Source organism: Papio anubis, chromosome 16 (assembly GCF_008728515.1).
Source record: "Papio anubis isolate 15944 chromosome 16, Panubis1.0, whole genome shotgun sequence".
Classification (NCBI taxonomy): Eukaryota; Metazoa; Chordata; class Mammalia; order Primates; family Cercopithecidae; genus Papio; species Papio anubis.
This window is the reverse complement of record NC_044991.1, coordinates 14209156-14219575: the sequence shown is the minus strand read 5'-3', so window position 1 is coordinate 14219575 and position 10420 is coordinate 14209156.

Below are 10420 nucleotides of genomic sequence, written 5' to 3'. Positions count from 1 at the left end.
TATCTGCTTTTCTGTCTCTAGCACTTTCTCTTCACGGCTGCCTGTCGGTCCTGTTCAGCTGCCACCCGGTATTTTCTGGGGGCCAGTTTGCCTTGTAATTCGTTCTAAATTTCAAAGGAGGACCAGTCCTGTTTGTCCTTTTCCCATAGTCACTTCACCCTGATTGGCCTCAGGTTTCTCATCTGAGCAATGGGAAGAATAACGCCTTTCTCATAGTTGGGCTGTGGGTTGCAGTAGAGACAGAATCCATGTAATTTGCTTACAGTGACTCATGCAGGGGAAGTATGGGGCACATAGAGGCTGGGCTCTCGGCACCCTGAGGGGCTCTCCGAGGCTACATGGTGGCTCCTCTGTCCAGCTAGAGCTGAACAGGCCCCAGGTCTGGCTTGAGGTCAAAGAAAGCAGGCTCCAGGGAGGCACAGCTGTGAGGGCGGGGAAGGAAGCCAGGACTGGCAGCCTAAGGCTGAGGTAAAACACCACCTGTTACCAATGGTATTTGCGAGTGGTTTCAAACTGCGTGGGATGTGGACATCAATTAAGGTTTGCAAAATTAATTTAGTGGGTGGTAATCAACTTTTTAAAAAAACAAACATGGGGCCAGGCGTGGCTGCTCACACCTGTAATCCCAGCACTTTGGGAGACCAAGGCGGGCAGTTCACTTGAGGTCAGGAGTTCGAGACCAGCCTGGCCCAGACATAAGGTGAAACCCCTCTCTACTAAAATACAAAAATTAGCCCGTGTGGTGGTACCGCCTGTAGTTCAACTTCACCCAGAGGAAAGCTGAGAAGCCGGGAGAATTGCTGGAATTGGGAGGCAGGAGCTGCAGTGAGCTGAGATCATGCCACTGCACTCCAGCCCTGGAGCTGGAAGTGAGACTCACCCAAAAAATTAAGGAGAAAGCAGCAGGTGTCACATATTTAGGCATCAGTAAATTATTTGCTGCAGCATCTCAGATCCTTATTGGAACAAATGGCTCAGTCACCCTTCAGAAACTGGGTAGGCAAGATGTGTGTAACAGGATTTGATATTATGAGTTTGATCCTATCAGAGATTATTTTTTTTTTAAAGTTTTGAAAAAGGCAGGGTGGGATGACAGGATCCAAGTTCTGGTTTACCTGTAATCTGTATGCAATCAACGCATCTGGTGGGGAGAAACCCTTAATTTAGAAGTTTCAGCCTCATTCAAACTATCCCAAGTATTATTGTTAGAAATACATTTTTGGTGCTGCAAAAGAAATAGCACTCAAACATAAATTTTCTCAGCAAGGCAATTTTACTTCTATAGAATGGTGCATCTCATGGATGGAGCAATGGCGAGAGCACACCTGAACAAGGGAGGGGAAGGGGTTCTTATCCCTAATGCAGGTAGCCCCTACTGCTGTCCCTTATTGGCTAGGGTTGGACCACACAGTCTAAGCTAATTCCGATTGGCTATTTTAAAGAGGGCAGGGGTATAAGCCAGAGTGGTGGGGTGAGCAGTTTTGACGGGAAAGACGGTTCCGGACCAGGTGACTGAAGGTGACTCAGGTCAGAGCAGGTGATAGAAGCTAGAAGGGGATTGTTTACTGAAACTAGGGGCAAGAAGACATAAAGAATGAGGAAGTTACTTTAAAATGAAGAACAAAGAACAGGGGAGCTGAACACAGTGATACATTAGTTCTTTGGAGAGGATCTCAGAACTCATTGTACTTAACAATTTACAGGCTAAAACCTTTGAAGAGGAATTTATTATATCCTACAATTTCCCCCCTTTCAATTTTCATAGTACTTCCTCTTCAAACTTTTTTTTTTAACATGTCTTGGCTTTGCTGCTCAACTTGATCCTCTAAAAGAAAAAGCTGATGTGAATAAGGTGGAGGAGAGAGGTAAGGGAGGTTTTAGTAAATGCTGCTTCTATAAGTCTTTGCACTAGCACACGGATGCATAGTATGACACAACACCCAACAAGAATGAGTACACCTATTACGGCTGCAAGAGAAGTAAGAATTGAGGCTATGATTTCTTTCCATTTACCGAACCACCTTACTAGCCACCCTGAGAAAGGGTTATTGACTCCAGAATTTTAGCTAGTTCACTGGATAAAGTGGTAAGTCTTTGTAAGGCCCTTGTTATGCTCCCAGTTGGGGCAGTCTTGTTTGGGATAAAGGTACAACACTGAGTTTTAATCATAACACAAACACCTCCTTTTTCGGCTAATATACCTAGGGCCATTCTGTTTTCCCAGGCCATCTGGCTAGTGGGCCCCAATTGTTCTGCTATCCCTTTGACAGCATCCATGGTGTAATTAATAAACCACTGCTGATTATAATAGATGTAATTTATCCAATCTATGTTTTTATTAATTGTCACTCACGAAAATATTGACTTAAATCCTGCAGCTATTTGATCTCGGGCTTTAAATTCATCTGGTACTCCTCATGGAACTCCAATAGCATTTATATAAACATGGGGGTCAAAGGACCCATGTGGGGCACTTCTCTTATGATTTTCTTTTTTTATCGTATTGATGGATTGCTAGGGTGAAAGGGATGGCCAGTTGGACTACAGCACGAGTACTGCTATAATTACTTGGCAGAGTACCCAGCAATAATCCCCTGCAATACCACCACACATCTGCTCGGGGATGAACAAGGGCAGACTGATTGGCAAGCTCTTGAAAAGGCTTGGTTTCACTGCACCCTGTTAAGTCTCCAAGGGATGCTAACTTTTCCCCCTGCCGTGAAAGGCACGAGGTGAAGTTAATATCAAGGGCCGGAGGCCAAATGGCCCTTGGGGGCTGATCTGCAGGGCTCTTGACCTCAGGGAACAGCAGTGAGTCTTGCATGATTCATCGCCCCAGGCTGTGGAGTTCTGGAAGACAGCTACCATACAGCTCACGCCTGGTCCGTGAGAGGACCACCCACGGGGAAAGGGGACAATTTGGGTCTCTGGCCTGCCTGTCGCACAAGCATAAGTTATTTTTGTTTAGTGTGTGAACAGAATATTTAATCAATTCCAGCCAAGCATTTGCTTCCTGATACCCTGTTTCAATTGCTATAGTTTGTTTTAAATCTCTAACTTCTACAACAACTACTTTGGCTTTATCATTGGGTATATGACGAGAGAAGGTTTAGTTAGCGGAGAACTTAGGAGAGGGAGAAGGGGGTGCAGGAGGTGAGGAGGCAATGAAGTGCATTTCAAGGATCCTATGTGGTCCTTCCCTGAGACTTCTGCTCCTATACAGTAGAAATGGCTTAATGAAGGGAAAAAACTCTACTAGGGAGGAGAGATGGTAATCTGTACTGGATTACATTGGCTCAGCTGACAATGGGGAGGGGTAACTCCTTTAGTAAAATGAATATATGGTTTTAAGAAACTGCAGGTACTCGTTGGGGCGGTCCATTCTCGCTCTTCAGTATTTTGTAGAGCATTGGACTAACTTCAGGCGAGAAGCTCTGCTCTAAGAGGACAAGATTCCCAGTTTATACTGGAATCTTCATCAAACTCTTCCCAAACTAACTCATCCCAGTTAACAGATTTCCAGTCTGAGGAGAGCTAGGAAGGACAAAGATACTTTTCTGAAGTGGAGAGTTGCCTCTGGTTTGGGAAATCTCCACAGGGCATCACAAGGCAAGCATCGAAAGTTAATAGTTTGGGGTGAACTTGACCTAGTTACATTAATAACGAGAGGACTAGCAGTAGAAGGGAAAAAGAAAGAGATGCAATATAAGAGGATCAAACCCGTTTTAGCTTTAGCTTGGTTGGAGTTGGCCCTGGAATAGCTGTCCATGATTCTGGAGGGGTGGTGCTCTTTTGACCCAGGTGTGATGAGTCCATCCTCTTTCCGCTGTTCGAACTGCAGTCTCAGTAGTTAGAAGCACTAGGTAGGATCCTCCCCAAGCTGGTTTGAGTTTTCCTTCCCTCCATCTTTTGACAAGGACATGGTCCTAAGGCTGATGTTGGTGTCCTGGAAACTCTAGGCGTGGCACCTGTGCTAAAATACCTTTAGTTCTGAGGGAAGAGAAAGTGGAAGATAAACCAAATATATGATTTCTGAGAAACTGATCTTTTGTTTTGAACGTGGGAATGTCAGCAGTGGAGTGCAAACAGGGCAACCCATGCAACATTTCATAAGGGGCTAAGCCAACATCTCTCCGAGGAGCAGTTTGGATTCTCAACAGGGCAATGGGAAGACATCTAGCCCATGGCAACCGAGTCTCTAAGACTAATTTGGTTAGGTGGCTTTTTTATAGTATGATTCGTTCTTTCCACTCTTCCTGATGAAGGTGGGTGCCAGGGAGTATGATATTCCCATGTTATATCCAGTACCTGGGCTAATTTCTTAATGACATGTTCAGTGAAATAAGTCCTATTATCTGAATCAAATGTCTTCTATTAAACTAAACTTGGGTATAATATTTTCAACTAATGCCTTGACTACATTATTAGCAGTTGTACTTGAAAAGGAAATAGCTTCTACCCAATGAGTAAGGTGATCTACTATTACTAATACATACTTTAGACGACCAGATGGAGGCATCTCTGTGTAATCAATCTGGGTACTTTGGAATGGCCTTAAGCCTGGACTCCTTCCCCCAAGGGGTAATCTTTTTATAGTCTGTTTATTGGTTTTCTTACGTACTAAGCGATTGTTTGGCCAGGGTATAAATTCCTATGCGCCCATAAACTCTGACGACTACGTCACACACAGCTTGGGGCCCCCAGTGGGTCCCTTGATGCAGCTGGAACAAGATTTCCCTCATAAGGGGGTTTGGATAATGTTTCTCTCTGGTCTGGCAATATCCATTTTCCTTCTGAATTCTCTTTAGCATCTATTTTTATTAGTTTTATGGCCAAAGAAAGCCAAACACCATTTTGTATTTGACAATGCTTACTGTATGATTTTATACCAGATAAGCTACATTTCACCTTTATATTAGTGTGCTATTAATGTTAAACTCAATTTAAATAAAATCTTGTAGACACAGTTATCCAATTTTATTTTATTTTTATTTTTATTATTATTTTTTGAGATGGAGTCTCACTCTGTCACCCAGGCTGGAGTGCAGTGGTGAGATCTCAGCTCACTGCAGCCTCTGCCTCCCGGGTTCAAGTGACTCTCCTGCCTCAGCCTCCCGAGTAGCTGGGACTACAGGTGCGTACCACACCTGGCTAATTTTTTTGTATTGTTAGTAGAGATGGGGTTTCACTATGTTGGCCAGGCTGGTCTCAAACTCCTGACCTCATGATCTGCCCGCTTCAGCCTCTCAAAGTGCAGGAATTACAGGCTTGAGTCACCGTGCCTGGCCTCAGTTATCCAATTTTAATGTCTGACTAAAAGGTAAGTTTTGTTTGTTTGTTTGTTTTTGTTTTTTTTTTGAGACTAAGTTTCATTCTTGTTGCCCAGGCTGGAGTGCAATGGCATGATCTTGGCTCATTGCAACCTCTGCCTCCCAGGTTCAAGTGATTCTCCTGCCTCAGCCTCCTGAGCAGCTGGGATTACAGGCATGTGCCACCACACCCGGCTAATTTTTGTATTATTAGTAGAGACGGGGTTTCTCCATGTTGGTCAGGCTGGTCTCGAACTCCCGACCTCAGGTGATCCACTGCCAGCCTCGGCCTCCCAAAGTGCTGGGATTACAGGCGTGAGCCACCACACCCGGCCAAGGTAAGATTTTTATAGACTCTTTTTAACACTTTATCATTTTTGTTAAAGACCAGGTTAGTAAGAAAAACCTGTTTTGCTTTTATTTTAATGTCTAGTTTACAGAAAAACGGGATGGTACCAGAAAAACTGGGGTACTGGGAGAGTACCCCTTTAACTTTAGCCAATATGTCTACACATGGAATTTCTTTTACAATTAACATTTCAAAACTTGCTTAAACCTTCAAAACATTTTTTTAACCTTTTAATGTAGGTAAAAATATACGTTCTTATGCCTCCTTATAATCCTTTTACCAAAAGTATATTTTGCTTTTCTTACACACCTTGCACATAAACTGTTTCTTCAGTAGTTTTACATTCAGGAGGCCTAATTACTTTTAAATTATACAACATTTTTTGCATAAATTTCCTTTTATAACATTTTTCACGACTTTTACAGACAATCTTTGACATGCCTTAACTTTCTGACTTGTAAACATCCATTTCTTTAAACAACCAGTTCATTTACTTTAGGACAAGAATTTACCATATGAAATTCTTTTTACTTTAGGACAAAAATTTACCATATGAGATTCTTTTTACTTTAGGACAAGAATTTACCATGAGATTCTTTTCACGTAATTCTCCTTTTTTTAATGTCAAAAATGATAACTGTTATTTTCCAAAGCGAACTTCCTTCACGTCTGGGGACTAGACTGCCTAAGGCCACAAGATTAGAAGTTAGGAGAATACATGTTACACTGTTAACTTTTAGCAAACTTTGCTTTTGTTGAAAACCTTGTAAGTTTGGGATTTTAATTATGTGCCAGGTGTAGAGCCTAGGACCTAGACAGAAGTGCAGATAAGGTCTGGCTTATTCCAGCATTTAACTCCATGTGTCCTAGGTTTTCCCTAGCTGCAAAGCGGGCTAGTGGTACAGCTAAGAAATGGTAGCCTGTTTGGATATCTGATTAATAGCTCTAAGGTCTTGCACTAACCGGTATGACCTGTCTGGCTTCTTTACAGGCAGTATTGGAGTGTTATAGGGAGACATACAGGGTTTAACAAGTTCATCATGGAGAAGACCTTCAATTGTCAATTATAGGTTTTAAATTTACCCTGGCCTTGAAAGGAATAGGATACATTGCCTTCTCTTTACTACTTCCCCAGGGGTTTTTAATTTAACATGAAACTGAGGAATCTGTAACTTTCCTCGATTCTCCTTTTTTGACTATACCTTGGGATGAATGAGTTCTTTGTCTGCGGTGGTGAGCAAGTTTAAGGAGGGGAGGAATTTTCCCTGATTAATATAGAGGCCTATGCCAAATTTTAGCATTAAATCTCTCTAATAGGTTTGTTCCTGCCTCTGGGATAAACAGAAATTTAATATTAGCTGATTTGCTTTTATATATGACTTTTGTTCTTTTTCCCATTTCGGACATTCTCTTTTGAAGTGACTTACTTTTAATTTGAAATATTTGTTTTGTCCTTTTTCTCTCCCTTTGCCTCTCCCTCTCTGCCTCTTTCTCTCTCTCTGCCCCTCTCTCTCTTTGACGCTGACTCCCTCTTTGCCTTTCTCTCTGCCTCTGACTCTTTCTCTGACTCCCCCTTTGCCTCTCTCTTTTTGCCTCTGTTCTGTCAGTCTTTTTCTCTCCTCTAAGTTTTTTTTCTCTACCTTTGAGTCTCCTGGCTTTACTCTTTCATACCCTTTATATTGCCTGGAGAGTGGGGGTCTAGGTTCTTTATAGGTTCTGGCCCCCTGGGTACTTTGTTGTATGGTGGACAGCAGAATTTTTGCCTTCTGCTTTTGTTTTTCTTCATCTTTTCTTATATATACTTTTTCGGCTTTTCTTAGAAGCTCTTCTATAGGTTTATCTTTCTAGTTCTCCATCTTTTTAAATTTCTTGTTAATATCTGGCCAACTGTTAGTGACAAAATGAAATTTTACCATTCACTGCCCAAGAGGATCCTCGAGACCTAGACTAGTGTATTTTCTCATTTGTTCCTTTAATCTAGCTAAAAATCCTATAGGCCCTTCATCTTTCCCTTGTTGTATATCAAATGTTCAGGTAAGAGTCTGAGTTTGGGGTACTGATTCTTCAATCCCCTTTATCATCAATTCCCTAAAGTCCTGCATATTTTCTCGGTGGGCTGTGTTGTTATTGTCCCACTGGGGGTCTTGGGTGGGAATTTTTTGATCTGTTGTAGGAACATTTTGGCCAGGAGGGTGTTCATGTTCCTAGGCTCCCATAGCAGCTCTATGGATCATGCCTCTTTCTTCCCCTGAGAAGAGGGGAAAAGCGAGGTTCTGAGTATCTTTTTTACCTTGCTCTATCTTGCGTTGAAGTCCTTTTAGGGAAAGGTGCTTAGGCTGGTAGTGAGTGGGCTCTTGGGACGATTCTCAAGAGGCAGGATTATAAGAAAGGGGACAACAGGGATAGGAGAAGGGTCTGGGACAGCAGCTGCTTTTTTTTTGTTTTTGGTCCTTTCATTATCCTTCTAATATTTTAACATTAGGCCTAGGGGATTATTAGGGGGAATATTATTGTTGCTAGCTTTCTCCTTTTTATCTCTTACCTTACTTGGGGCATTTCCCATCTTGGGTCCTGGTTAGGCTTAATCTCTCCTATTGGAGATGTCTCGCCTATCCTTTAGCTCCACCTGCTGGAGGCTCCTTGCATTCACGCACACTTTCAACCCCGAGAATATCCTGACCACCAAGGAAATACTTTGTCGCCCCTGCGATGTTTCTTACCTTGGTCTGTGCAGAGAGTTATTTGGTCACTGTGGTATGTGAGGATCCTTTCCCCCAGGTCACCAGCCGGTTTCTTTCCACGTTGCTGAGAGTATAGGTTTATTCGTCACACCGGTGGGTCTCAATTCCTTACCCCTGTGACCACCGCAACAAGGCAGCGGGGCATGCCTCCTCATGGGAGAGGTCTAGACCCTCCTCAGAGGAGAATGGGAATCCCAAACAAGCCACCAAATTTGTTAGAAATAATTTTTCGTTGCCACAAAAGAAACAGCACTCAAATTTTCTCAGCAAGGCAATTTTACTTGTATAGAAGGGTGCCTCTCGTGGATGGTGCAATGGCGAGAGCACACCTGGATGAGGGAGGGGAATGAGTTCTTATCCCTGATGCAGGTAGCCCCTACTGCTGTGTTGTTCCCCTATTGGCTAGGGTTGGACCACACAATCTAAGCTAATTCCTATTGGCTATTTTTTTTTTTTTTTGAGTCGGAGTCTCGCTCTTTTGCCCAGGCTGGAGTGCAGTGGCCGGATCTCAGCTCACTGCAAGCTCCGCCTCCTGGGTTTATGCCATTCTCCTGCCTCAGCCTCCCGAGTAGCTGGGACTACAGATGCCCACCACCTCGCCCAGCTAGTTTTCTGTATTTTTTAGTAGAGACGGGGTTTCACCGTGTTAGCCAGGATGGTCTCAATCTCCTGACCTCGTGATCTGCCCGTTTTGGCCTCCCAAAGTGCTGGGATTACAGGCTTGAGCCACCGCGCCCGGCCCTATTGGCTGTTTTAAAGAGAGCAGGGGTATGACCCGGAGTGGCGGGCTGAGCAGTTTTGATGGGAAAGTCAGTTCCGGACCAGGTGACTAAAGGTGACTCAGGTCAGAGCAGGTGACAGAGGCTAGGAGGGGGTTGTTTACTGAAACTAGGGGCAAGGAGACATAAAGAATGAGGAAATTAAACTTTAAAATGAAGAACAAAGAACAGGGGAGCTGAACACACTGATACATTGGTTCTTTGGAGAGGATCTCAGAACTCATTGTATTTAACAATTTACAGGCTAAAACCTTTGAAGAGGAATTTATTATATCCTACATTATCACGGAGTAAATAATTTATCCCTGACAGAATAAGGCTACTGGAGTCCTCTTCTTGTAACTCTGAGAATAACTGGAGGGAACTGTGTCTGCAGACAGTGGGGCCAGGTGGTTAAGTCTGGATTGGGCCAGGCATGGTGGCTCACACCTGTAATCCCAACACTTTGGGAGGCTGAGACAGGTGGATCACCTGAGGTCAGGAGTTTGAGACCAGCCTGGCCAATGTGGTAAAACTCTGTCTCTACTAAAAATACAAAAATTAGCTGGGTGTGGTGGCAAGCGCTTGTAATCCCAACTACTCAGGAGGTTGAGGCAGGAGAATTGTTTGGACTCGGGAGGCAGAAGTTGCAGTGAGCCGAGATCGTGCCATTGCACTCCAGCCTGGGTGACATGAGCGAAACTCCATTGCAAAAAAAAAAAAAAAAAAGAAAAAAGAAAAAGTCTGGACCTAAGCCAAGAGGGGAAGAGGACATCCCCATGAAAGAGCTTTGGATCCAGAAAGCCTGGGTTCTTAGAATTTTTTTTCACTTTTGTTGTAGCATACTTTATTCTTATTTTTTTGAGATGGGGTATGGGGGTTTCACTGCAGGCCTTGCTTTGTCACCTAGGCTGGAATGCTGTGGCTCGGTCTCTGCTCACTGCAACCTCCGCCTCCCAGGTTCAAGCGATTCTCCTGCCTCAGCTTCCCAAGTAGCTGGGATTATAGGCATGCACCACCATGCCCAACTAATTTTTTTATCTTTAGTAGAGACCAGGTTTTGCTATGTTGGCAAGGTTGGTCTCGAATTCCTGAGCTCAGATGATAGGCCCGCTTCAGCCTCCCAAAGTGCTGGGATTACAGGTGTGAGCAACTGCACCCAGTGCATGCTTTATTTTAATTTAATTTAATTAATTTATTTTTTGAGACGGAGTTTCCCTCTTGTTACCCAGGCTGGAGTGCAATGGTGCTATCTCGGCTCAC